This window comes from Corvus kubaryi, unplaced genomic scaffold (assembly GCF_017639235.1).
Source record: "Corvus kubaryi isolate FWS band 111438036 unplaced genomic scaffold, C.kubaryi_AGA036_p1.0 137, whole genome shotgun sequence".
NCBI classification, from domain to species: Eukaryota; Metazoa; Chordata; class Aves; order Passeriformes; family Corvidae; genus Corvus; species Corvus kubaryi.
Genome location: NW_024580671.1, coordinates 7,099,843 through 7,112,371, shown reverse-complemented (window position 1 = coordinate 7,112,371; position 12,529 = coordinate 7,099,843). Strand labels below are relative to the sequence as shown.

General features: G+C 37.1%; 1 long non-coding RNA gene across 1 annotated transcript; it reads right to left on the bottom strand.

The window, feature by feature from the left end:
• Positions 1 to 3,069: 3,069 nt before the first annotated feature.
• LOC121659441 lies at positions 3,070 to 12,039 on the bottom strand. The gene is made up of 3 exons (XR_006014329.1): positions 11,897 to 12,039; positions 9,443 to 9,578; positions 3,070 to 5,579 (listed from the first exon to the last, which is right to left on the bottom strand). It is a non-coding gene; the product is annotated as an uncharacterized LOC121659441 (long non-coding RNA).
• Positions 12,040 to 12,529: the final 490 nt, after the last annotated feature.

The following is a 12,529-nucleotide window of genomic DNA, read 5'->3' as shown; positions in this document are numbered from 1 at the left end:
CTACTTATGTGCAGATAAGTCACTGGAATTTCAAAATTCCTCTTTTCACTGCAATTTCTAAGTAGAAAAGTTTATGGTTTAAGAAAGACTGTTAATTAATACTACATCTTCAGAAATACACACTAGGCACTAGTGAAAACGAAGCTTGGAACTTTCATGCTGGCTTTCCCTGGACACTCAGCAACTTGCTCCTGATGCTGAGGCCAGCCAGAACAAGCACTTGCTCTAGGGTTGTCCCTTGCAACCTCGTGGATCAGCTGTCACTGCACTTCACAGCTCTGAGAAGGACTGCACCTACAGTACCCATATGGCTGAATGGGCCTCTTTCAGAGCTGATGCTCCTTTAACACTTGGCAAGGGTCCAAACTTTCCTGAGGGAAGCCTGCCTGACTTTTTTGCTGCTGTAAGACACTAGCTGACCTCAAGACACAGATAGTGATAAAAATTAGTTGCTTTTATTTTTCTACCAATCATCACACACAGATTGAAACTGCTCTCCTTGTTCCTTTGGATTTTCTAGGCCTAAGCCATGTCTTGTAGCTGAAGCTGCAGTTTAATTTATAAATATAAATCTGTTGTCCCTGGACATGTTTAGAAAAAGACTGGATGTGGCACTCAGTGCCATGGTTTAGTTGATGAGGTCATAGATTGGACTAGATGATCTTAAAGGTCTTTTCCAACCTAGTTCATTCTGTGATTCTGTGATTCTGTGAATTTACATGACAGTCAAATGTTGTCAGAGAGGGAAGAGTTAAGGGAAGCAGCAATATAAAGGCTGTGAACAGAACTCACTAATCTGCAAAGAAGTGACAGAGTCTGTTTCTTACCTCAGCAACATCTGACACTCACACAGAAGGAAAATAACAGAAGTGACGGAGCCCACCTGAAGTGGGAATATATTTGCGTTAATTACTGTGCAGTTATGTCACAGGTTTCTGTAGAGAGCTGACAACCCACACAGGCAAAATGAAAGATGGATGGAAAGTACTTTTGTTTTCTTGTGTCATCACTGGTTTATACATAATGTCAAGTTGTTCCAGACAAGAACAACAATGTCAGGTATGTTTTGTCCTTGCAAAAGCCGGAAAAAGTCATGGAGGAGCAACCCAAGGGCCAGCTAGAGTTACATATGTTTAAGCCAGACTACAGAACTGGAACTGCTATAGTTGTATCAACAGATAGCTTCCCCCTCAACCAAACATTTGTTCTCAACCTCTTCACTGCATTTTTACTGTCCTGTCCTTCCCATAATATCTCTCAACATGGCACCAAAAAGTAAATCTTTCTACTGTTCGTGTGCTGTTTTTCTAGACTGTCCCACACTGGTGGAAGATGAACTGTACTCAGTGACATACTTCCTTACCTAGGGGAGCCTCTGCAGTATCTATCGGTGCCTCCATGTGTTGCTTTGGGTCTTTCAGGATGCAGCACTTCCCGGTGTGCACACTTGCAATGCCTTTATCCACACCACTGCTCAAAATGGAATGGTTCCTCTCCTGGAAAAACAAGCTGGAAGATGTGCATTGAGGGGCCATGTGGAGTATCCCATCAGTAACAGGGAAATGGTGTAACAAAATATTCTACTTAGTCATGGGTAGCTGGTTTTGCTCTGATACAAACCATTTAGTAAATTCCTGTAAGGGGAGAAGACAGATCTTTAGAAGACATACAGTCCGTGTGTAGTTGTCCATGTTTGGCAAAGACAGACAGCTGAGCCATGCACTGGAAGTGATATTTTAAAACTAAACTAAACAAAATAGTTTTCTAATAATAAAGGATAGAAACAGGAATTTCTGTGGTCAAATAGATGTACCCATACAAACTGCAACAAATCTAAAATAACCAGAACCCATCAGAATCATTCTATTCTCACACTAGGTTATTGTTTAATTATTAATAAAAATGAAAGCTCCTAATTCTCATCTTTAAAGCATCAAACACTATGGTATTACCTCAGGTTCTGAAAGAGACCAACATCCACAATGATATTTCTTCATACAACTAAACTTTCTACAACAATGCTGATGAACTCATAGTCAAGCTAAACAACTTTCTCAGTGAGAGTTTGAGATGTGGAAATGTACTCTCAGGGGAAAACTTTACAACTTTGCTATTAGCACAAGTCACTTCTTTGACTTTATCCCTTCTAATTTAAACCTGTAGAAATATGCATATAAAATTTCAAAGCAAAAACTCCACTCACACTCTCCTTACTCCTCAAAGGACGAGAAACAGATGTATAATTACTTTTTTAGTGTCTTACTGGCAGCTGTTGCAAAACCATGGTGATAAGAACAGTATACAAACCACTCTAATACAAAAAGATGGAAAGTACTTCGTTCAAAGTCGGACAAGGGCTCCATAGTTTAACTGCCAAAAAGGACATAGGTATTCTGTACACACTGGACTTCTTGTAGTACTGATACCTAATGATAACAAGATATTCTTCTAACTAGTAGAATATCTAAGACTCCCCTGTAATCTCAAATTTCATCACTGAAGAAACTCTTTCATTAAGAGACAGATGCATGCTCCCAAGATTTATGGTCAAATGTTATTCTGTTATAAAACAGAATAAGTATGTCAATGAAAATCAAAATGCATATATTTTTTCCGAGGAGGAGTGAAGAGCATCTCAAAAGAGGAAAAAAAATGTCTCCTACATTTAGAAAGCAAGATTACTTCAGCAAAAAATATATACAAAATATATATTGATGCAACATATTGTCATGAGGCAAATAGTTAGAATTTAATTTGCTTTGACAACTCTGCTGAAAATGAAGCGGCAAATAAATCTCGTGATGTATTGACACAGGATAATAATCAGTTATGAATTTCACTGAGATTGTTATGCATCAGCTTAAGCACTGCTTCCTTTCAGAAGGAATGAGAGTGATTTTATCCAGTCAAATGATTGTGATGAATGAGGATTGATTAAGAGTAATCTGATCTCTCTTCTCAAATGCTCTGCAAGTATGCATTCAGATGCATGCATTCTGAGGTACGAATAATTTGTTTACACACTAATTTATTTTTACATTAGAAAAGAGATTAATTAATGTATAATTGTATCTATGGCACCAAACATGTCTTGTGAGCTGTACTACATTATAGGTCACACATCCTAAATTTTATGTCCCAAAATTTAACATTTCAAGCTGACAAGAGTCTAAGATTCAGATGCTTGCTTCCACCTGGGGTGTAGTGAGGAAATCAGACCAATGTAGTCTTCCGTGTATTCCCACAACAAAGCACTTAAAAAAAGGTACCTAGGTCCCTAGAGATGCATAAAGAAACTAAATTCAGTATCCTTAAATGCCTGTATGAAATCTTGTGATTCCAGATTCCCTATCAAGTCAACAGCAAGCATGGCATTTCTGGAGGGTTAATTACAGTTTCTGAGATTAAATTACTATTGTTGTTGTCATCATGCTGAAACTAAAATGGTTATGTTTCATGCTTGGTCATATGAAGATGGGTCAGATGATCTGTGCCTTTGGGCCAGATATCAGAAAAGGATCTGACCACCTCAAGTGGAAACATGCAAAATGTGTAAGCTGCCTGTGTAGTGAGCAGCACATAGAAGATATCTATAAAAATGCAGACAGATGCATGAGGATTTTTCTTTTCCAAATAGGGAAGGTTCACTCACTGCAAAGCAGAAAACAAGCAATAATATATCCATCAGTGAAAAAGCATTAGTTGTGATATGGTTTGAACACTTCCACAGCTCTTTTGGTGATGTTCTTCAACAGAAGTAGGGCAGCTGTGCGTTTTCAAAAGTTTTTGATTACGATAGATGTTTCTAAACACCTTTATACATCTGGACATAAACATCTCCTGAAAAGTAGGCTGAAATAAAATGTGTTTTTCTTAGTAGAAGAAACATCTATTTGATATGATTTACAAAGCTTACACATTTTAATCACTGCACATAAGGAAATTATCTAAATTGAATAGTATCAATCATTACAAACTGGCACAACGAAATGACAGTGTTATGTAAATCTTTGTTTTACCCGGACAATACAGAGTGAAAATTGGGACTCTGTCTTCTCCACACTTCTAGGAATTTATGCAGAGAAAGAGACCTCCAAGATAATAGGAAATAAATGTTTCTCAAGCTGTTTTCATTGCCAAATTAGTTTCTTACGTCCACAGTGCAGAGATGTGGTCCACCTGTTCTGACTAAAAGAATAGCTAAAAGCTAATTAAAAAAAAAATCATATAAAAAAACAGGTTTATTTTTTACATCAGCATTCTGAAACTTGTGAAGCTTGAGATTTTTCCTTGAATCGACAGTTAGATGTTTTTAGAGATGAAGAATACTTACAGGAGTGTTAAAACAACAGATAAGAACTTATCTAGCATCTGATAACACTGATATGTTCCCTTATCCCTTTTGGTAACACCAGTGGTTTGCATTTCTTCTGTTTCCACTTTCAACTTCTTATAGGCACTGCTCAAATGATTCACCCTTTCCCTGGTATCTGTGACATTTTAGGGAAAGAAAAGATCAATGTTTCTTTAAAAGTATGCTATGTAAGACTATCCAAAAAATGTACCTTAGGACTCTTACCAGTTGATTCTCAACAATTTGCCTAACAGTCGTGTAAATCTAACACAGTGTCAATGAGTCACTTCTAATAACTGACATTTCTCCCTTAAATCTTTATTTTCAATAGAGGTTGGGGAAAAAGTTGTTTAAGTCTTCTCTGTTACAAAGAACAATAAGCGAAACAAGAAGCAATTTAGGGTAGAATCAGTCTAATTAAAGTTCCCAAAACTCAAGCTCATATTAACTTTTTGGGTTGTGCTCACAAGCCTTGAACATGTGCTACTGGTGAGATAAATCTTGTATCATCTGTGGCATGAATTGCTTATGAAAACTGCTTCTCTCTGCACAGTCCTTCTGTTGGTGTCTTGGCATCTGGGCAACATGTTCCCAAATGGACTTTGATTCCACTAAGTTTTCCTCTAGTTTTTCTCTTTCTTTTTTCCTAAAAAATAAGTTTTTTTCTACAGGAGGGAATTGAAAAGGTAATATGAGTATTCTCAAAATGGACACCTTTACATGTATTGACAAAGGTGGAACGTCTTGCAAAATGGGGTCTGTCTCTGATTTGCCTTCTGCATTCTGCAGTCAGTCCTCAGGGAGTTCAGGGGAACAGAGGATTCTATATCCTCTCATTTTCAACCTGTGCCTGTGGCTTACTCTATAAAAAATAATTTGTTCTTTCCTGTAGGATAGTCAAGCACTCAGTACCCATAGGCCAAACATTTGGGAATGGCTCAGGACATCTTACCTGATGTTTTCTAGGAACCCATCTTTCCTCTCTTCCTCCCTGCAACCTAGCAAACCGGTGTTTTTTCCTGAGGTCATTACTAACTCCCATGCAGACGCCTCTCTTCCAAAAGAACACAAGCTGACTGATTTAATCTGCACTGACATTTCAAAGAATCAGCATAAAGGTAGTGCCCAGAGAATCTGAAATATTTAATACTCATGTATGTATTATCTTATGAGTCTTTGGTTTGAATTTCAGTAGACATCACTCCCAGCATCAATTCAGAGAGACCTAAAGGAGAAAAATAAAGAAACCTGAGAATGAAAATAAGATGATGTGTAACTAAAAAAGGTTCAGCCTTTTTGAGTGAAAATGCCCTTACAATGCTAAAAGTAACAACCTTGCGGAGAGCAGTACTTACTATCTTTGAAAAGCTTCTTCTCCAGTCGATACTGAAGGGGAAAAGGAGGCACAGAGACAAAACTGCAGGACATTATTGTCCTTGAGGTATATTTCAGGAAGGGAGGATGATTATGAATCTAAGATGATTAAATACTAATGGCACAAACTTCACAAGTGATGAAACAGCCAAATAAATTACCAGCGCTTTAAACCAGACACGTTTAGATTAACAGTACTTCTGTGAGACAGTTTGATAAATGTCTTGAATTTAGCAGCACTGCTTCGTCCCTGTTTCAGGGACCTTTGACTTTGGTCACCTGCTTAGTAATTGGACTGGTTTGCATCTATGTATTGTGATATGTCATCCTCTGGATGACATTCTTTGTAAAAATATGGGAATTTATTTATGATTCTATAGCACAGGGTTTCCCAGAAAGGAAGACCCATAAGCTGCTGTTTCAACATATCAGTATCAGTAGTGTTCAAATTATCAAAGCCAGATCTGCTTTGATAAGTTCCAGGGTTAGCACAAATGTGAGGTTCATCTGTACTTTGGATTAAGAATTTTGAATTCCTTTTACTACTCATCAAGAGTTGATCGTTTCATTCTCACCAAACTGAAATTCTTATTTATTCTGAGTAATAGCTTATTCCATAGACAATAACACTGACCTCAGCTCAATTACTTACAGTGCATGATACTACTTATTTGAGTTATCCTAACCTGATGTTCAAAAGTGTCATTTGGCACTAAATTACAGTAGTCCTTGCAAAGCAGAATTTCTCCGACCAACAGGTATTTAACCATGAGACAGTGCTCCAAGGATACCTGTGCAACCCACAAACACTGCCTTCTGGACAGGTTTTGAGGCCCCATCCTGTACATCCATATGCTGGGCAGATCAGGCTCATCCATACCAAATACTTCAGAGAAATTTGCTAGCAAGTATTCTTGTATCTTTTTCAGCATTTACCCTTTAGTGAATAGTTTTCCAGCACCTGCTACCTCACCCTCTCTTCATGAACTATAGTCTATAATTAGATAAGGTTTAGAATTTACTCAGAAACTTCAAACTTAAAGTGAAATTTTACTGCAATGGTTGGCAGGTGGTTCAAACAATCCCTCAAGAAAACATTTTTTATGCTTCTTTCTCTACAAAGAGAGAGATCCGAGACCTCAAGTTCTACTCTGAGATCTTATTAGATGTTCACCTCAGATCTCCAATATTTCTCACTGTTAGAAACTCTAGCTCTGCCCCTAGCACATCCCATCCTAATCACTGTCACACAAAAATTGCTTTTGGCATTTTTCAGGAAACATGTGTTTCAAAACTTTTCTAAAAATGAAGCAGCTATTTCTTTGCCCTTTGATTGATTTCACATAATTGACTTAATAGCCAACATACTGTTTAACATTCCCTTTTGCAAGGAAATCTATTTGACAGTGTTCAGAGAAATATTTTAGGTTTTGCTGAGCACATGTAAACATAAAATTCCTGGGGATTTTTTAGTTAACAATCACTGCAGTAATGCAGCTATAAAGAACTAATATAATTTTTTTTGTTTGTTTTGTTCTTTTTCAGTATATGCAGATAATATTTCAAAGATTCACAGTGTTATGACAATCCAAATCACCACAAGATATATACTGAAGTAGGGAATTGAATATTTTTCAGAGGTATTAGACAAAGTGCTGTTTGCTTCAAAAAGTCTGTTAGCTTAGGCTTTGTATAAAAACTGAGCTCTGCTTATCAACCTGTAATGTGAAAAATCCCAGCACATGCCTCTGAACACTTCCTAGAGTAAATCCATATAGGAAAGGCTTCCTCAATCTGATGTCCTAGTACAGAAGCAAAACTAGAACACATGCTTGTGTTGGTGATCCCAGCACTCCCTCCTACAAATCCTCTTCAAGTCTTAGTCTATATTCTGAATTATGCTTCCAATCTTCGGAGTTTTTAAATTTAATTGGTGATTTCAAGTGCGGTTCTGGCCACAACATTGATTTTGTCTTTAGACTATTGCACTGCATGTCAGAGTTTATGTATCCTGACAGATCATCCCTATCTCCATCAACTGGGGGATATTGCAATGCATAGTCTAACCAGCATTTCATGTCCATGTAAAAAACTTAGTCAAATGGTGAATCTGTGTTGCTGTCAGAAATAAATTGATTGGTCTGTGTTCTTAGAATAGAAGGTGGCAAAGCTAATCTGATACTAGGGCTGCTTTTGCTGAAGGCAACTAAAGGCACAGCCTCCTGAAGATCAGTGGAATAAGGTGGCAATTTTCTGCAATTCTCTGGGGCCTTCCTGCTCTTGAACCACACATCTTTTATACAGCATTTATGAATATTTTGTTAGCACCAGCTGCATAATTCTATCAACTGATTCTTAAACTGTTTGCCTTGAACTAAGCATGTTTATTAGATGGGAATTTTGATTCTTACTTTCAAAAATTTTATATTTCACTACAGTTTTCCATTCTTTTGCTTAATATTTAACTTTATTTCTGTTGTGAATGTGAAGAACTTGAACCTGTGACCTTTAGATTGATTCTCTCTCCATAGTGTCAGCAGTTAGAAATCTTTTCCCAGCATAAGATATTTTTTATAATCTCTTAACTTTTCTTGGATAAACAAGAAACACCTTGTCAGAACAAGGTGTTTTTCGATGTTCAAAACCCTTGTAGTTCTTTTCTTTCATCAAATTTTCAGCAGCTTTTTAAAGAATGAAAACACTATCCAACACAGCATTCTGATAATGGTTTCTTTAAAGCTATTTTCAGATATAGCAATGCTTCTCTATTTTTCTTGACACTCCTCAAGAATTATTTTAGCCTTCTAAGTGTCACTTCAGAGCCACTTATTTTCCTACCATAGTGTCTATATTCTCTTGACTAGCAACTGTCTAGAATGCAACTCCTCCTCCTGTTACAATAAGCACTATGTTTTTCTCCTAGCTGAATGATATTGCGTTTGGAAGAATTAAAATGTGTGTTGGGATACTTGAAGTGGCAGTTCAAATGCTATATTTTGTTTGAGATTGACAGCAAAATGCCTGCTGGAGCTAGTGAGCCTGAGCAGACTGCAGTGGGCTAGTTCAGCTATTGCCAAGCTCCAGCATGCAGCCTGGAGTCTGGGAAACCTGCTCCAGCCTCTGAGACCTGGGATATTGTTAGCAGGCAGCTGAAAATTAACCTGCCTACAGCTGTGCAGGGTATAACAGGATCAATCACGTTACTACTTGTTAAAAAGTCTGGCAATGCTGATTGGGGAATTCCTAGGAACCACTGAGAAAAAAGAAGCAAAGGCAATATAACATAATCCCTTGATGTTGCCCCTGGGCCATGCCCTCAGCTTGGTAAGAGTGACAAAATTTTTCAGTACCTCCCTTTAGTCCACCACCAGACTGATTTTTGAGCTCAATAAGCAAATTGTTCATTGCAACAACTGCAGCAGTGTGTGTGGAATACATCGAGGCAGCAAGAACATCAGAGCAGTAACAAAACAAAACAGGGACTGCACAATCACAGTGCAAACACCTGCAAAGGCTTGTCACCAATCTTCTTGGGGCACAGTGGAGTGTAGTGACACATCCCCACACACCTGGAAGAGCACAGACCAGTGCTCTGATCCAGCTCATTTAAGATGTAAACATACATTTGAGGATTAATAGAAAAAAAAATCCCACTGAGCTAATTCAACAGCAAAATTTGTCCTCAGATACTTGCTAAATGCTATGGAGACTCACCTGTGGAACAGCAGGGAAGAAAACAAAGGACCCACATGTCTGGGTGTCCCAGGACAAGGTCAAGTACAGGCACTGATGGAAAGAAAAACTCTTCTTTAACATCCATCTAAAGTGAGTATTCAAGGCAATATGGAAACTGTGAAGAAAATGGACAGTAAATTGACTATAGCAAACATTTCATCAAAATGATTCTGAAAGTTGTGTGAATATATTTCATTTACTACTAGCAGTGACTGAGACAGTGATATCCTGTACACATAATGAAAAAGTTTCAGACAGAACAGGACAAATATGGACAAGAAAATAAACCCTACAGCCCCCTCACCCCTTAATATTTGATCAGCCCACAGGTGGTCATGCACTGCATCTGCAATATCTCTCCTCCATTGGAAGATGAGTTTACTGAACATGTGATGGATGACTAAAATAAATGGAAAACTGTTACTTCCAAAATATAGCCTGTGTGCTGTGATTATCAGTGTTTTTGAGAAGTTCATGCTTCATTTACATAACAGTAGATAATCAGATTTCTATATGATATGGAGAATCCTACTTAAGCAAATAGGTGTATAGCACTCTCATGACAAAAATCAAAACTGGTTTGAGATCATGGAAATGTCTTCCATTCAGACATTCAAGTAGATAAACAGTAATGCAATAGTTTTTTCAAAAAATTGGAACCTTTCAGATGCTTTTGAAGCGCTCTGTATGTCTCATCATATTTCTGTAATGGGGATAATATGGATTCAAATAATCCACTGTATTATAAGTGCCAATTAAATTGCATGATTAATGTGATATGATGTTCCTGGTACTTTAATGGTTAGGCATGTTGTATTGTGTTATATTTTGTCAGTAATAGACACTTTCACACAGTTATGAACTTTGCTAAACAGAATTTTCTTTTTATTGTCAGAGAAGATAAGAATCTGAAAGAGTCAGCTATGATAAAAGCCAGATGTCAAAGAAATGAGTCTTGTTGTTTGACCTCTCCAGATCTTGCATCTGATCAATATAGAACTGTAGCCACATTCACATTTTATGAAAAGAGGCTGGAGTTGTTCCATAGACATTATATTCAGCTACTTTTTAAAATATATTCTTTACAGTTTTATTTTCCATTTTCTCTACAATATAATCTACAACTGTTTAATAAACAGTCCAGTTGAAGAGTTGACAAGCAATGCTTCAATTTTTTTCACATATTTGAAATCCATTATTTATATTGAAATAATGACCATTTTACTCATGTTTATTCTATTCTCTGAAAATACATCTGAAACCATGGCACCTCTGTTTTTTGTGGATTAACATTTTTATAAAGAAGTTATACATGCAGTAATTTTTTTGTTTGCAGAGACCAAATGTTAACAAAATTGAGCATGTCTGTAGCTGATTTTTTAAAGCAAGGATATTTCCACTCAGTTCCCCAGACACAGCCAGATTCTCACCGATGTGTATGAAATACTGTTTCATCTGACTTCAAATGGGAATGGCAAGCATTTCAAGTAAGGAGTAAAAAGCCTGTTCACCTCCTTTATAGCTTTCATAACCATTTAGTTGGGTGACCTAAAAAACGTTTGAGTGCAGATTATGTGAGGTAGAGCAAGAGAGAAGGACCATCTCAGTAATCACATTTACATGACAGAGAAACCAAACAGTCCTGCAACTGGATGCAGCTTTGAATATTATTGAACCTTCAGTAAACAAGAAAACAAATAAAAAAACTCACATGTAATCAGAAGTTATGCCCCCAATGCAGTACCTACAGAACCACCAAAAGACTTTTATTGCTGCTTTTCCCAGCCTTTCAAATTATTCCTGCTACATCAAGCCACATTCCACTCCTGTAAAATTTTGCACTTAGCAGCTGCAAACACTTCAAGCAAACTGAAAACCTTTTGACTAGGAAGAAACCCTAAAATACACATGATAGGTCTCAGATTTCTCTTCTACTAGTTTCTGTTACTGACAGCATTTGTGTGAAAACAGATTTGTTTGCTTGTTTGTTTGTTTTGTGAATATCACACAACTAATGATTGCTGAAAGCCTGGAGTTTCTCACAATGTGATGAGGTTCAAGCCATGCTTCCAGCACATAGCTGCATCAAGGCTGGGAGCAAGCTGGAATCTGAACCTAGATCTGGATCTGAGGCATCCTTCTTGGCATCATCTCCAGTTACTATCTCTCCATCAGAGGACTATGAATAATGGATAGTCATCCCCAAATCTAACAATCTGGCATGTACATTGCTTTTGAAATAATGAAATGTTAATAGGAATAACCCATGCCTGCCAGAAAGGCAGACCCTTTCTCTTCTTTTTTCTCTAACATTCTGGTGCATAGATATCACTGTGATGGATCCTGCGTGCAAAATATGGCTTATATAAAGCACAAAGTACAACTGACTCTGTTTGGTTACTGCCACATTTGGATGAAAAATACTTAATTTACCTTTGTTCATCTTTCAAATGATTTCATATTTTTCTTGAACCACATTCAGTCATCTCATCTGGAAAGTGGGATCTGGATTCTATGATGGAAATCACAAGCTCAATTAGAAAAACTCCATCTGGGAAATCATCCTACAAGGGATTAAAAAGCTAAAAATTTTTGTTTGTCTCATCCAGAACATTTTTAATTCAACATGGATTGCTTATACTAGCATATTATAGCCAGAAGCTGACAGTCCTTAGCTGAGTATCCCCCTGCCTACAGACGTGGATCTGCATGACCAAGGACTGAGGGATTCTCTAAGGGAAGAGTTGTCACATTTCCTTTTCAGACAGCATAACAGAGGAATAAAGAGACTAAGCTTGTTAAGACTTTTGAAATCATATCAATTATTAGCATTATTAGTGCATTTACAAATACTTAAATATTCTGACATCTAATCCCTTGTCAGAACATATGCATAGTATGAAATATATGTTTCCTTCAAAAAAAAAAGTAAAAAAAGGTCATTAATAACACTATTGTCAAATCTGGGAAGCTCTGGGCATAAAATACAGGTTTCTAGGTTCCTTCTATGTAGAGCTTTTCCATGTAAGTATTTATTTCCTGCACAAGCAACTATCTACCCATATG